This window comes from Emys orbicularis, chromosome 1, assembly GCF_028017835.1.
Source record: "Emys orbicularis isolate rEmyOrb1 chromosome 1, rEmyOrb1.hap1, whole genome shotgun sequence".
Taxonomy (NCBI): Eukaryota; Metazoa; Chordata; order Testudines; family Emydidae; genus Emys; species Emys orbicularis.
Window position 1 is genome coordinate 13661878 of NC_088683.1, and position 14566 is coordinate 13676443.

Sequence of the window (14566 nt, forward strand, 5' to 3'; positions counted from 1 at the left end):
AACTTTCTGGCTGCCTTGTATCCTGTGATTGGCGGTAATCCAATCAATTACCCTTCTTAGCAAGAAAGAGGTTTGGCGAGAAACAGACATAGATGACAATGTCTGAAATGATAAATACAAATATGTGCCCTTTACTGCCCATGGAAGTGGCTTTTAGTTCACTCTGATGGGGCCTTTGATCATCTGCTATTAAATGGGGGGCGGAGCGGGGAGAACGGGATGCTAGAAAATTGTGCTGCAATTACGAGGCTATTACAATGCCATCGCCCACGACTGAACAATGTGGCCAGTTTTATCGCTAGTTCCACGTACTTGTTTTGCAGAAGTAACCAGAAGACTGCTGAGACACCCAAGTCAGCTAGTGCTGAGAATCAATTGGCTACTAAAGAAGAGGCTGATTCGGGGAGATGCAGAGCCCATTTCAAAGTATGGTGTGGCCTCAAATACTGTGGACTTCGAAAGCCATTGAGAGGGTTTAACGCGGTGCAGTATTGGGTCCCCCACTCCTTCTCTCTAGTCAAGCTCATCCAGCATGGAGAATAGTGTACACTAGTCCTTGCCACAGCTTTTTGGCAGGTTACAATCAGGCCTGGGCTTCCCTAAAACTCCCAGAAGCATTGCACACAGGACTTCATTCTCTCCTGCCTTGCACCCTGTACTTGTGCACAGTAAAGGAATGTCTACACTGCATTTTAACTTGGGTCTTTGGTCCCTGGGCTTTACGGATTCGATGTTTTCAAGCCCACGCTTGCATGTCCACACTGCAATGGAAAGCTGGGTTTACAACAGCTGGATCCGGGTCTCCCAGCCGTGCTAACATGAACCATACTGCACTGCACACACCACCTGACTTGGGTCTGCGGCTTGACTTGCGTCCACATTGCAAAATGACAGGGCTGGGACTGGAGTTCCAGCAGGACTTGGGCTCTCACCCACCCCATTTAGAAGGGTCCTAGAATCCAGGTCCTGAGGTCTTGCTGACCCAAGTCAGACTGATTCATGGGTGGACAGAAGTGGGGCTTGGGCTTAAACCTGAGTCACAGCCCAGACTTAGTGTGCAGTGTAGACATACTCGAAGTGTAAAATGCTACGCATCCGGAACTGGTAGAATTCTTACTCCCACAGGTATATTGCTATACAAAGTACAAAGCAGTGAAGAATCAGTCCCAATGCTTATGATTAATAAATATAATAATAAACAAATAATAAAAATAATAATAAAGAATATAATAAAATAATTAATAATAAATAGCCTCTCCTAACCCCGTTGCCCCTACAATCCTAACCATAGCTTAAAGCCACACTTTTGCCTACCATGACTAGTTTTAATATCCAAAGAAGGGTTTTTTTAAATATAAGAGTTATGATAACACTATCTCTGCAGTTGTGCTAAATTAAGCTTAGAACATTATAGACAAGTATTTTCAATGTAAAAACTATCAACCCTTGCTAAAGACACACACTACTTCCATGTCCCTGCATTTCTGTGAGTCAGCATTGATATGAATCTGAGCAGGAAAACATTCTCCACATTTTAATCTGTTGACAACAGTTTCTCTTAATGTCAAATTTTGACCAACCGCTGCCCCTCCCCCCAATAAAACACGACATGTTTGCAGAATGTCACGTAGGGTTAGGGTTAAGGTTAAACACTTAAAAATTCTAGCAATGCCCTTCTTTGAGCGGCTTAGTGCATCATGTCTGTTGCATTCACTTCTCTGGGCTCTGAATCAAGGCTGTGTCTCTCGCTTATGTTGCAAACTGTGTCTTGCACAGCACTCACTACATTGTCTGCAGTAACTAGAGAACAAATGATGATGGCTGCATACCATGGGGATGGATCAACTAGAAATCATAGAATCTCAGGGTTGGAAGGGACCTCAGGAGGTCATCGAGTCCAACCCCCTGCTCAAAGCAGGACCTATCCCCAATTTTTGCCCCAATCCCTAAATGGCCCCCTCAAGGATTGAACTCAGAACCCTGGGTTTAGCAGGCCAATGCTCAAACCACTGAGCTATCCCTCTCCCAAAAAAATTCAAATGCCCCCCTGAAGGATTGAATTTACAATGATAGACAGAGACATGTTCACTGCTAATGTGACAGGTGGATCCTCACTGAGAGCGCTAACAGGAAGATGGGAATTCCATTAGAATGAATGGATCGGAACTAAATCCTCTGAAGGTTTTCCATCAATGGAATTGTCGAAATGTCCATTTTCAGACCGACATCAGAGTGTACGGGCGTGTAGGCTGATGGGTAGAGCACTGTTCTGGTATGTGAGAGACCCAGCTCTGAGTCCCTCCGCTCTGCCTAATTTGGAGCAGAGTTTCCCATCACAAATCACTCTGAGTTTGTCTAAATTACAGCAGCTACAGCAGCACCGCTACAGCTGTGCCATTGTAGCGTAGCCACTTCCTACATCAGCGGAAGGGTTTGTTCCATCACTGTATGTAATTCACCTCTCCAAGGAGCAGTAGCTAGGTTGATGGAAGAATTCTTCCATTGCTATTGCTATACCTACAGTGGGGGTTAGGTTAATCTAACTACGTTGCACTGGGCACAAAATTTTTCACAGCCCTGAGCAATGTAGTGAGGTTGACCTAATTTTTAGGTGTAGACGAGGCCTCTGAATCAGGTGGAGCAAGGAAGCTGTGAGTCTGTCTGAAGAAAACTTGATTGAAACCGAATGTCTCCATGATACATTTCAGTTAGATGAAACAGCGTATCGGGGCGAAATTTTATTTAGCTGAAAAACGCTTCGCCCAGCTCTACTCATTTATTTAGCGCTAAACCATCTCCTAAGTACCAGCTATATTGTCTTGCCGCAAAAAGACAAGGGGTGAAAAAAATAACTGCGTGGAGCTGTAATGCACAATAACTGACAGCCTCTCCCTGCTACAGGCCAACACAAAACATGTCAGCAGGCTGGAGGCAGTATCAGACGAACAGACAGATGCTTGTGTTAGCAGCCCTGATTGTAGGAACTGCCATTCCCAAGTGTTTTTGTGAACTAGGTGAACTTCATCCGGAACAAAACAACCCTATAATTACAGTATCTGAAGGTGTTTTCTAAGAGACGTGCTCAAGCAATAGCTCAGAAAAGGCTCAGCGATCAATGGAGCTATGTTGATTTACACCAGCTGATGATCTGGCCTGGAAAGTTTGAATGCACTAGTTGTCCCTTGTGCGGTTTACATTGGATGGATCGATCAAGAAGCACTTTTCTGAACCCTGTGTATTAGGTGCATTAGCATGGCTTCAGACACCTCTCTTCACCCACCTGTGATAAATGCCAGCACTTATTTTGTTTGAACTTGGAATAAAAGAAGTTGAATACCAACATTTAATATAGCCAAATAACCCCTTTTCTCCCTTTAATTCTCTCTGTGTAGTGCCTTTTACGGAAGCACCTCAAAAAGTAACAACTTAACAACAGCAAACACAAGAATTAAGCTAGTATGAAACCCAGCTAGTGGTGGGAGCTATATGAATCAAAGTTGCCAGTTCTAATTGTATGAAGTTAGTAGTGACTTAAAGTTACCATTTATGCCCAGTTTGGCCTTCGAATCACTAAAATTACAAATGGAAAAGACCTATTAGTTCATCCAGTTTTCCTCTCTCCCAATGCAGGACTGATTCCCTGTAGTATATTTTCTAATGCCTTGCTTAATTTTTAATATTCCAGTAGTAGATTACCATCCAACTGATCTACCTATTATACAAGTAGATACTGATATCTCTCTAGATGCTGTCTATCTATATTGCCCCGTCATCATAGTGCTTAGTAGATCTTGGTGTCAGGAAGTTTTCCCTGATATTTTCCTCCATTCGTAGTGTTTACATCTTTCAGATATTTGTAGACTGTTCTAATTACTGCTGCTATCCTCAGTTTTTAGGTGCCCAATGTAAGTGTCTCAAGATGGGCATCAGAAAATTGAGGCATCCAAAATCATTGGCCATTTTTCAAAGCTTGGGCCTTAACCTGTTGAGCATCATCTGTTACATTAAGACTATTTATCTAAGGCTTTAATAAAGGTGTCCTCTCCATTTGTTGTTTATTTTGTTTCCCAGGGCGTTCGGAAGGAACCACTCGGAGGAAAAGTAATCTCTTGACGAATCATTGTTGCTCTCCATCGTTCTGAAAAGACCGACCCAGACGAACCGTTTCGTCACACCCGTGATTAGTCCAGTGGGCAGAGGAGAGAGGAGCAAGCAGAACAGTCACTGGTCATTCGAATACTGCTCTCCAGGAGGTGGTGGTGCCTGTTGGTTAGTGCAGGTTATGGGGAGTCAGGATTCAAGGGTATGTTCCTGGCTCCTGTTGCTGAAGTGGGAGTCGCGTTAATGCCAACAGCTGGCACAGGTTCCCGCCCTGCATTGGATCCAGGCCTCGCCGCTGGTTGGAACAGAGGCTGCAGACGGACGTCGAGAGCGTGGCAAGCTGGGAGTGGTTTACTGAGAGAGCTGGCTAAGAGCACTTCTGCACAGGGGCCGGGGAAGGACAGACATGTCCTCCCATAACAACACTACAAGAGTGGCACAGCTCATTGTAGCACTAAGAACTATGGGATGTGCCCCCAGATTCTGGCATGGGATGGGTGGCTTTGCAGGGCGGACTTTCACATCAGGGCTAGGCTAGCCCAGGTATGCAGACCCACATGAACTCTGCAGTGAAGACCTACCCTTTGTGTGGCCCGGGGGGGCATAATAAAACTTAACTCTCTGCGAGAGGGGGCGGTGTGAGTCTTAATCAATGTTGTGAAGTGCTGTGAGATATTCAGATGAAAGGGGCGGGAGAAAGGTGAACCATTAGCCGAAGTGGGGACACACTTTCAGCAGCAAACATTCTGGTGCCATTATCATCTTCTATAATGAAATGTTGTAACTAAAGCTGATGATAATAAGGTGCACGTAACTCTAGGCAAGAATTATGTGACTAAATTATCCTGGTTACCGAACAATCCTGTTCTCCAGAGAAATTATTTTTAGAAAGATGCACAACGCTTAAAAAAAATCAAGCTTATGAAATTATATGTTTAAAAGCTCATTTATCCTGCAGAAGGTGAAACGTCAGGAAAAGCACTCAACACGTGCACAGTACTTTTCACCTTCCCAGTGCTCTGAATTGTTCAGTGATCATTCAGTGCTTAAGGAGCGTGCAAGAGCTCCGATTTGTTCTGTGTCCAGTTCCAGCTGGGTGTGCTTCACAGTGCCCCATCCAGACTCTCTGTCTGGGAAGCTCAGCCCTTAAAGGCATAGGCCCCAAGACCACATGTTCTGTGAATCGAACACTTTGTCTTCACGGTCAAATAAAGGTGGTTTTGCTGCAGGGTATGTAATGTGTGTTAGTTATCTTGTTGTAAAACCCTAGTAGAGACAAACTAGGTAAAACCAGGTGAGGTCAATCACAGGTGGGAATATAGTGTTGACATCACCTAGCTCCTTCACTGGGATTTGGCAGTTGGATAGCTCACACACCATAGTTATCCTGTTGTAAAAACAGCCCTGGATTTTTGCCAAGTAGATGTAGCTTAACTCCTACAGACCTCCTGTGATGAAGTTAAGAGCTATGTCTATTCTACAGCTGGGGAAAATTGAGGGAGAGGATTAATTCACCAAGCTGAGCTTCCCTTCTGGAAAACCAAACCAACCACACTCCCTTCTTCCATTCCACAACTCTGCCATATGTTAAGATCTACCCAGCTACTTTTATACAGCTTCCTTCTGTCCCCAGCTAGTCCTTCTAGGGGGAAACCTCCCTCCCCCATGTTGGAAAGGCTGGGGTATAGCTTCACAATGTTACTTTCTCACCTTTCTTAGAGGTTTGAACGGCAAAATAGTTACTGTTGCCACTTAAAGCCTCACCGCTGGTATCTGAGTTTGCACCTGTAGCAATGAATGAGGCAGTTCCTCAGAGATCTTGTTTCAGGCTCTCTGCAAACTCAGGCAGATATTGCTGTATCATTTATACTTGGGTTATATTATGGAGGTTCTCTTTGCAACCATAACATCTTGAAAATAACTTTTTTTAAATGAAAGCTGAGACTCTGTAGAACAACCGAAGGGTCTGTCTGCACCCCACCTCCAGGCTCCTTCCTCATGCCATGCCGAGGGAGGTTCACCCCATGCTTTGGGAAACATTGGGTTAAATGACTCACCCAAGGCCAGAGGGAGTCAGTGTCAGAATCTGGATGAGGCATGCCGGTGTAGCCTGCCATCAATCCTATATTCAGATGATTACACCACACCTCTTATTTCAACCAGCTCCCCTCCTTCTCACACAGTCTGCCTTTGTGACTTTAGACAAATAATTGTTTGGGGGTTTTAATAAAAACGTGTTTCAATGGAAAGCAGTAAAATGGCTATGGGGGGAAACATTATCACAGGCCAGAGGAAGGCTGGTCCAGTGGCCAGGGAAACAGCCTAAGATTTGGGAGCCCTAGGATCAAGTCCCTTCCTTGGGCAAGTTACTTAGTCTTTCTGTGCTGCTATTTCCCCATCTGTGAAATGGGGAGAATAGCTCTTCCTTACCTATTAGGGATGTTGTGAGGATGAATATGTTATGGACTGTGAGGTGTTTAGCTACTACAGTGATGGGGATCCTATAAGTACCTAAGATGGATTGATGGTATCCAGGGCTAGAGTTTATAATCAGAAAATACAATCACAACGGTCCTGATGCAAAGCCCCTTGGAGTCAATGGGCAAAACATTCAGTCTTCAATGGGCTTTGGATCCAGTGCAAAGTACACAAAAAATCTGCCCTAGCTTGGGGTTCAACTCAGTTTTAGGACCAAGGGAGGAACCTGACCTGCCCAAAGCCCCTCTCTCTCCTCCCACCCCCTCTCCCTGTCACCTACCCTTGTTATCCCTTCCCCTGAGCACCTGCACAAGGAAAGGGGTGAGCTGGGTCTGGCATTAACCCTTTGTTCACCAGGCATGATGTATTGCCCCCCAACTTGTCAGAACAAAATACCCAGCAGAACAAACTTGTCTTGTGTCCTGATGGTATCTTTCCAGGCCCTTCGCCCACTCTTCTGCTCTCAGAAGTGCACTTAATAGGAAAGCCTTGACAATGGCTGGCACTGATAACGGCAGCCGTATCTTTTTGTCATAAGAGAAGTCACTTGTGGAAGCAATACCGGAAGCCCCAGGATACTAGAGAGCAGAAGCTGAAGCAAAAGTGTTTGGAAAGTGTTTACTTTACCGGTGGTTTATTATGCTCATGACAACTCTGCTTCCCATGGGATACTGAGACCTCTGTACAGCACACGCGGCAGGCAGGGGCAATGCACAGAAACTGCAGTGCGACATAGGACTCACACTATTAGGGCTAACTCCAGAGATGGGTTGCTTTTCACGTGCTGCTACCTCCAATTGTGGGCACTGTGCTCCGAACAGCCATTCAGGGAGAAATATTTATTGTAAGACAATGTAACAATGTCATCTTCTAATGGGAAGAACACCACGCGTGCTAGGGAAATGATAATACATGGGAGGGAGGTGTACGTGTTAAAACACTAAATGCCACAGAAATCAATCACCACTAATTGCTTCATATTTCTTCTCCAGGGCCGTGTTCCACTTCTTAAGCAGCAAAGAATCCACAGTGCAGCTGATTTTTGCTTCTGCTATTCCAGATGAGTTAACCACACGTATCCAGCAGGAGCTATGCTAAAAGTCCCTAGTGTTTCCACCCCCCACACGCACTTTTTTGTTCATCAGGATCTTTTCCATAAATTTACAACCTGATGAAGGAGGTTGGGAGGGGACATCCTGTAGCACAATGGAGAACAGGACAATGTCACGGTTTTTATAGCCGATGGTGTATTTCAGCAGTTGTTGCTAGCTACTCTGGCATGTCACATCACAGGAGTGGACACCATTTTTCTTCAGTGGTTTGGTGCATATTACCTTCCCCCCCAGAGAATGTTACTCCTTTTGGTGTCACTGTTTCTGATTAACACGAATGGGAATGCAATGGGAAAATATTGCTACGAGTTCCTGAAGTTGTTCCAAGTTAAAAACACTTTGTGCTAATATGCGTGCCTTAAGATCCTTCAAGCACTGTGTCACTGTTATTTTAGACCGCCACGACCTCTGCCAGATAGGTAAGGGTTACTATAGCTGTAGAAGGAGACTTTCAAAACCACCTTCAGAATTTAAGCCTGATCTCTATGAGAAAGTTGCCATGGTGTGAATTTAGTTAACTTGGTGTCAAAGGCGGTGTGGCGCCATATATCGGTTTAAACCAGGCTTATTTCAGTTTATCTTAAATCAATTCGGAATTGGTTTATAACAATCTGGAATAAATCACTCATAAACTGAAATGAGCGTGTCCGCACAGGAGTTTGCACCAGTTTAAAACCAGATTTAAGTCAAATCAGTGCAACTCTCATGTAGGCAAGACCCAAGAAGCACGTTGACTTTCCATGGGTCTTGTGCTGTTTATTAGACACTTCTGAACATGTATCCGGTAGCCCCAAACTGTCACTTAAACTGGGAACTTAAATCTGTAGCCTAATTTTCAGATCGCTGATCACCCACCACTTTCACCAGAGTCCCTGGGAATTGCTGATTGAAAATGCAGCAAACATTTCGCTGATATTTTCTATCAATGTTTTTTCTCAGAAATTTAATTTGTATCTTAAACTGAACGTTGGGAATCCTCCACAAGTTCTACTACTGCTTAGTACTTCTGAAAAATCAGATTACGTACTTTGGTGCTAAAATATGGATTTAGGAGTCTAATTTTAGACATCCATTTAAAAAAAGAATCTATATACACACCCATGTGGAATGAAATATTATGTGGCATAGGTACCAAACGAAAACTACTGGCTGGATTTTCAGTTATCCTATCTCTCAGGTTCTTCATAACCTTGAACATTGCATTATGTTTCCAAGTATGGAGTGATTCAGTATAACACAGAGCCTGCATGAATTATGGCTCTGAACAAGTCTTTTCTGTATCCAATTCTCTGTTGGTTGTTTGCATCCAACATTAGGGATCTTTGAATGAAAGTGGACAGAGAAAGAAACTTATTACCCATGCTGATGGCTAAATCACTTAAACTTCCTGATTCAGAAGCTCTGTGCTGTTTCCTTGCCTTTTCCTAGCTTAGTAAGTGATGCCAAATCAAGAATGAACCAGGTTTAACTTGCCACTTCTCAGTTTGTCAAAGGTGAGACTTGGTCTAAGTGAAACAAAACCAAAAATCTTGTTTTGTCTTTGGAGCTGCTGCAGGATGGGTTGATACACTGGACTAATGCTTCAAAACTGCTTCACTTCGAGCGGAGGTTGCAGCCTATAGAATTCTTCAGGATGCAAGAAGAATGGGTATGTGGAATCTCAGGGTGGGATCCACGAAGGGACTTACATACCTAAACCCCAGATTTAGGCACTTAAATCTTGGGTTTAGGAACCTAAGTCCCAGTTTTGGCTCCACTACAATCCACAAAACTCCTGCTGAACCCTGTAGATGCCTAAACTCATTTGGTACCTAGTTTTTCAGAATAAAACTTCCCAAGGTACTTATGTTCCTGCCTCTAGGCATGCGCACTGCTGCCTCTCTCAAGGCATCTGGATGTCTATCTCCTGCCTAAGCCCCAGAGCAATTCACAAACGAGGGGAAGACAGGTGTTCAACCGCCTAACTCATGCGGGACCCAATCCGGTAGGAGTGCTCAGAGGCCACCTACCAGATTGAATCCTATTCAAAATCCCACCGGGGTTGGTGCTAATCTGATAACTTTTAGCCCAGTGGTTAGAGCACTCACCTGGGATGTGGGAAACCTAGTTCCACCCCCCTCTGCCAGAGGAGGAGAAAGAATTTGATTCAAGAGACAGTGAGTAAGGATAGTGGAAACAAAAGGCTACCTATAAAATAAAATCATAACACGTTTTCTAGATACTATATTTAACAGGATAACCGCCTGTCTAAAGAAGTTTATCTCACCCCAAGGGTCTGTTGCAGCTTTCAACCAAGGCTGGTGGTGATCCCATTTTCATGAGTGTAAACGCACTGCCTGTTTACTTCCTAGGTGCAGAATGAAGGGGTGGCCTCTGTGCCTTCTCCTTATAACCCCAAAGTTCATTGTCCATACTCAGTATCCCCCCCGCCCTCCACTGCTTGTTTTTCCTGTGTCCACTTCCCTGTTGACCTCACATCTCTCTGTTGACTTCATATATGGATGAGCATCCATTGTGTTAGCTTATAATGCTTAATGTACAAGGGGACAAAGAGACGAGGAATAAACATCTTTGGTCTGACAGAAACCCTGTTTGTCAACTCTGCCTTAATGTGCACATTTTCAGTATACATCCATAATGCCATACATGCTAGCTTTATGTGCATTTCACAACGATATTAGTGAACAGTGTGCCCCTGGCTGTCATTTAACACCTCACATGACGTTCTTTGGTGAACCCGAACGTACATACCAGAATCAGGCTATTGTAACCCCCTGGCCGTCTAGCAGCGAAGGGTTCTTGGGTCACACATGCCCCCATTTGCTAAGCTCCAAGTCATTCCTTTCATCAAGAATTAGAAGGCCACCTAGCCCTGTGGAAAATGCTGACCCCTAAGGCAGTGTTCAGGCTGTACCTTTGGATGCAAGTGTCTTGTATTGAGAGGACAAAAAATAAGTCCACGTGCTGTTAGTCTAGTGTCACCAAGTTTGGATTGTTGCTTTAACACTACACAATGCAAGCTTTGGGGTGGGGAAAAAGTCCAACTACTGTGACAATAGCATTTCCTAGCTGCTGGGCTGGCCGGGGGGGTTGGGCGGTAGTAACTGGGCGGTGTGCTGGGCAGATGCGCAGGTGAGAGAATCCTATTGTATATAACTGTGTCCAGTTTTGGGCCCCACACTACAAGGGGGATGTGGAAAAATTGGAAAGAGTCCAGCGGAAGGCAACAAAAATGATTAGGGGGCTGGAGCACATGACTTATGAGGAGACGCTGAGGGAACTGGGATTGTTTAGTCTGCAGAAGAGAAGAATGAGGGGGGATTTGATAGCTGCTTTCAACTACCTGAAGGGGGGTTCCAAAGAGGATGGAGCTAGACTGTTCTCAGTGGTGGCAGATGACAGAACAAGGAACAATGGTCTCAAGTTGCAGTGGGGGAGGTTTAGGTTGGATATTAGGAAACACTATTTCACTAGGAGGGTGGTGAAGCACTGGAATGGGTTATCTAGGGAGGTGGTGGAATCTCCTTCCTTAGAGGTTTTTAAGGTCAGGCTTGACAAAGCCCTGGCTGGGATGATTTAGTTGGGGATTGGCCCTGCTTTGAGCAGGGGGTTGGACTAGATGACCTCCCGAGGTCCCTTCCAACCCTGATACTCTATGATTCTATTAGTTAAAGTAGCATCCCTGGGTGAAGTCGTGGCTGCAATGGGAGCTTTGCCACGGATGTCAGTGGAGCCAGGATTTCACCCTAGGACTTTTATAAGACCCTGCCGTGGGAGGAAGACAAGAGGATCCGTGCCGTTGCTGAACCTCTGCCCGCCTCCCCAGGTCACTCTAGCCGTCCCTCACGGGCACTGGCATATAGGAAGCCCTGCACTAGAGAGCTCTGCTCCACACCAGGGGACCTGAGTTCTATTCCTGGATCTGACACTGACCTGCTGCGTGACCTGGGCGAGTGTCACTTCCCATCCCTGTGCCTTCTTTTCCACTCCATCCCTCTAGCTATTTCAACTGGAAGCTCTTAGGGGCAGGGACTGTCTGTCATTATGTGAAAATACAGTGGCTAATGCCGTGGGGGCCTCCATCTCAGTTGAAGGTTCTAGGTGGCCTATGAGACTCGCTAATAAGGGTGGGTTGAGGTTTGTGAAACTTCCATTGCAAAACGTAAAACGATGAGAAACTTACCTCTTTGTTTTATTAGAGGCTGGAAGCTCAGTCACGGTTTGTCCAGGTTCAGGAACCGGGGTCCATTTTATGGTTTCCGATACAAACCAAAGCAGTGAAAACTCAGTGGTTCTCTGGGAGTTGTACAGTTCTAGGTGTGCACCAGTATAAATCATATCAAAATCATTGCAGCTCTGCTGAGAGTTTACAATAAAGCTAAGGGGTCTTAATGCAGCTCCTCTTTAATGGTAAAGAAAAACCATTTTTGTTGCCTATTATTGTTATTACTAACCATACCAATGGGAAGGGAAAAAATACAATGACACCTATTACTAAGGGCCTCCATTGGGCATACATATTTTAAAGGGTTGGTTGTTTGTTTTTGCAATTCTAACGTGTAACCTCTCTATACCTCCATTTACCCATCTACAAAATAGATATCAAAATATTTATCTACAGAACAGAGATGTGATTGCAACAGATCCCCTTGCTCCAGAAGTACTGGCTCTTACCACTGCATAGGAGAATCTCCTTTAGTTGTGAGCAGTAAGATCCTCTGACACACATGCTAGCAGTAGTGATTCTATCCAGTAGATTCAAAGATTTTAAGGCCAGAAGGAACCATTGTGATCATCTGCATCTGACATCCTGCATAAACAATTTGTAAGCACTTAGAGGATAACAAGGAGATAAGTAATAGCCAACATGGGTTTGTCAAGAACAAATCAACCCAAACCAATCTAATTTCCTTCTTTGACTAGGTTAGTGAACAGGAGGGAAGCAGTACGCATGAAATATTTTGATATTAATAAGGCTGTTGACACAGTCCCACATGACATTCTCATGACAAACTAGGGACATGTGGTCTAGATGGCATTACTATATGATGGGCGCACAACTGATTCAAAAACATATTCAAAGAGTAGGTTTCAGAATGGTAGCCGTGTTAGTCTGTATCAGCAAAAACAATGAGGAGTCCTTGTGGCACCTTAGGCCTGGTCTACACTGGGGGTGTGTGTGGGGTGGGGGGAATTGATCTAAGGCCTGGTCTACACTACGACTTTAATTCGGATTTAGCTGCTTTAATTCGAATTAACGCTTGACCCGTCCACACAACGAAGCCATTTAATTCGAATTAAAGAGCCCTTTAATTCAATTTCTGTACTCCTTCTCGACGAGAGGAGTAGCATCAAAATCGGTATTGTTAATCCGAATTAAGGTTAGTGTGGCCGCAATTCGATGTTATTGGCAATTAGATGTTATTGGCTACCCACAATGCAACGCTCTGGAAATCGATGCTACTACGGTAGCTTGGACGCACACCACCGAATTAATGGTGCCTAGTGTGGCCGAATACATTCGAATTTATAAAATCGGTTTCCTAAATTCGAATTATATAAATTCGGATTAATCCCGTAGTGTAGACATACCCTAAGTTATGCAACGTAGCTGAAGTCGACATACTTAGACCTACTCACCGCGGTGTCTTCACTGTGGCAAGTTGACTGCTGCCGCTCCCCCGTCGACTCTGCCTGTGCCTCTCATGGCGGTGGAGTACGCTTGGGAGTCGATTTATCACGTCTAGACTAGACGCGATAAATCGACCCCCACTGGATCAATCGCTGCCCGCCGATCCGGCGGGTAGTATAGACATACCCTTAGAGACTAACAAATGTATTTGGGCATAAGCTTTTGTGGGCTAAAACCCACTTCATCAGATGCATGGAGTGAAAAATACAGAAAGCAGTATAAATATTACAGTACATGAAAAGATGGGCATTGTCTTACCAAGTGGGGGGTCAGTGCTAACGAGGCTAATTCAATTAAGGTGGAAGTGGCCTATTCTCAACAGTTGACAAGAAAGTGTGAGTATCAGCAGAGGGTAGTATCAAAGAGTAGTTATCAATGGTCTACTGTCAAACTGGGAGGATGCATCTAATGGGGTGACAATGGGCTGGGTACAGTGTCATTCAATAATTTCATTAATAATTTTGGATAATGGAGCGCAGAGTACACATAAACACACATGGTACCAAGCTGGGAGAGGTGGCTAACACTTTGAAGGACAGGCTTAGAATTCAAAATGACCTTCTCAAATTGGGGAAATGGTCTGAAATCAACAAGATGAAATTCAATAACGACAAGTAAAGTACTTCACTTAGGAAGGAAACATCAAATACTCAAATACACAATGAGGAATAACTGGCTAGTCAGTAGTGCTGCTGAAAGGGTTCTGGGGGTTATAGGGGATCACAAACTGCATATGAGTCAACATTTTGATACAGTTGCTAAAAAAGGCAAATATTATTCTGGGCTGTATTAACAGGAGCATTATAACAGGCACTGGTGAGGCCTCAGCTGGAGTATTTTGTTCAGTTTTCAGGACCACACTTTAGGAAAGATGTGGCCAAACTGGCGAGAGTCCAGAGGAGAGCAATAGAAATGAAAAAGGTTTAGGAAGCCTTAACTGTGAGGAAAGGGTAAAATAAAACCTGAGTGCATTTAGTCTTGAGAAAAGAAGACCAAGGCTGGTCCTGCTAACAGTCTTCAAATTTGTTATGGTCTGTTATAAAGGGGATGGTGATCATTTGTTCTCCATGTCCACTGAAGGTAGGACAAGAAGTAAGTAGCTTAGTTTGCAACAAGGGAAAATTAGGTTAGATATTAGAAAAATCGTTCTCAATATAAGGATAGTTAAGAACTGGAACAGGTT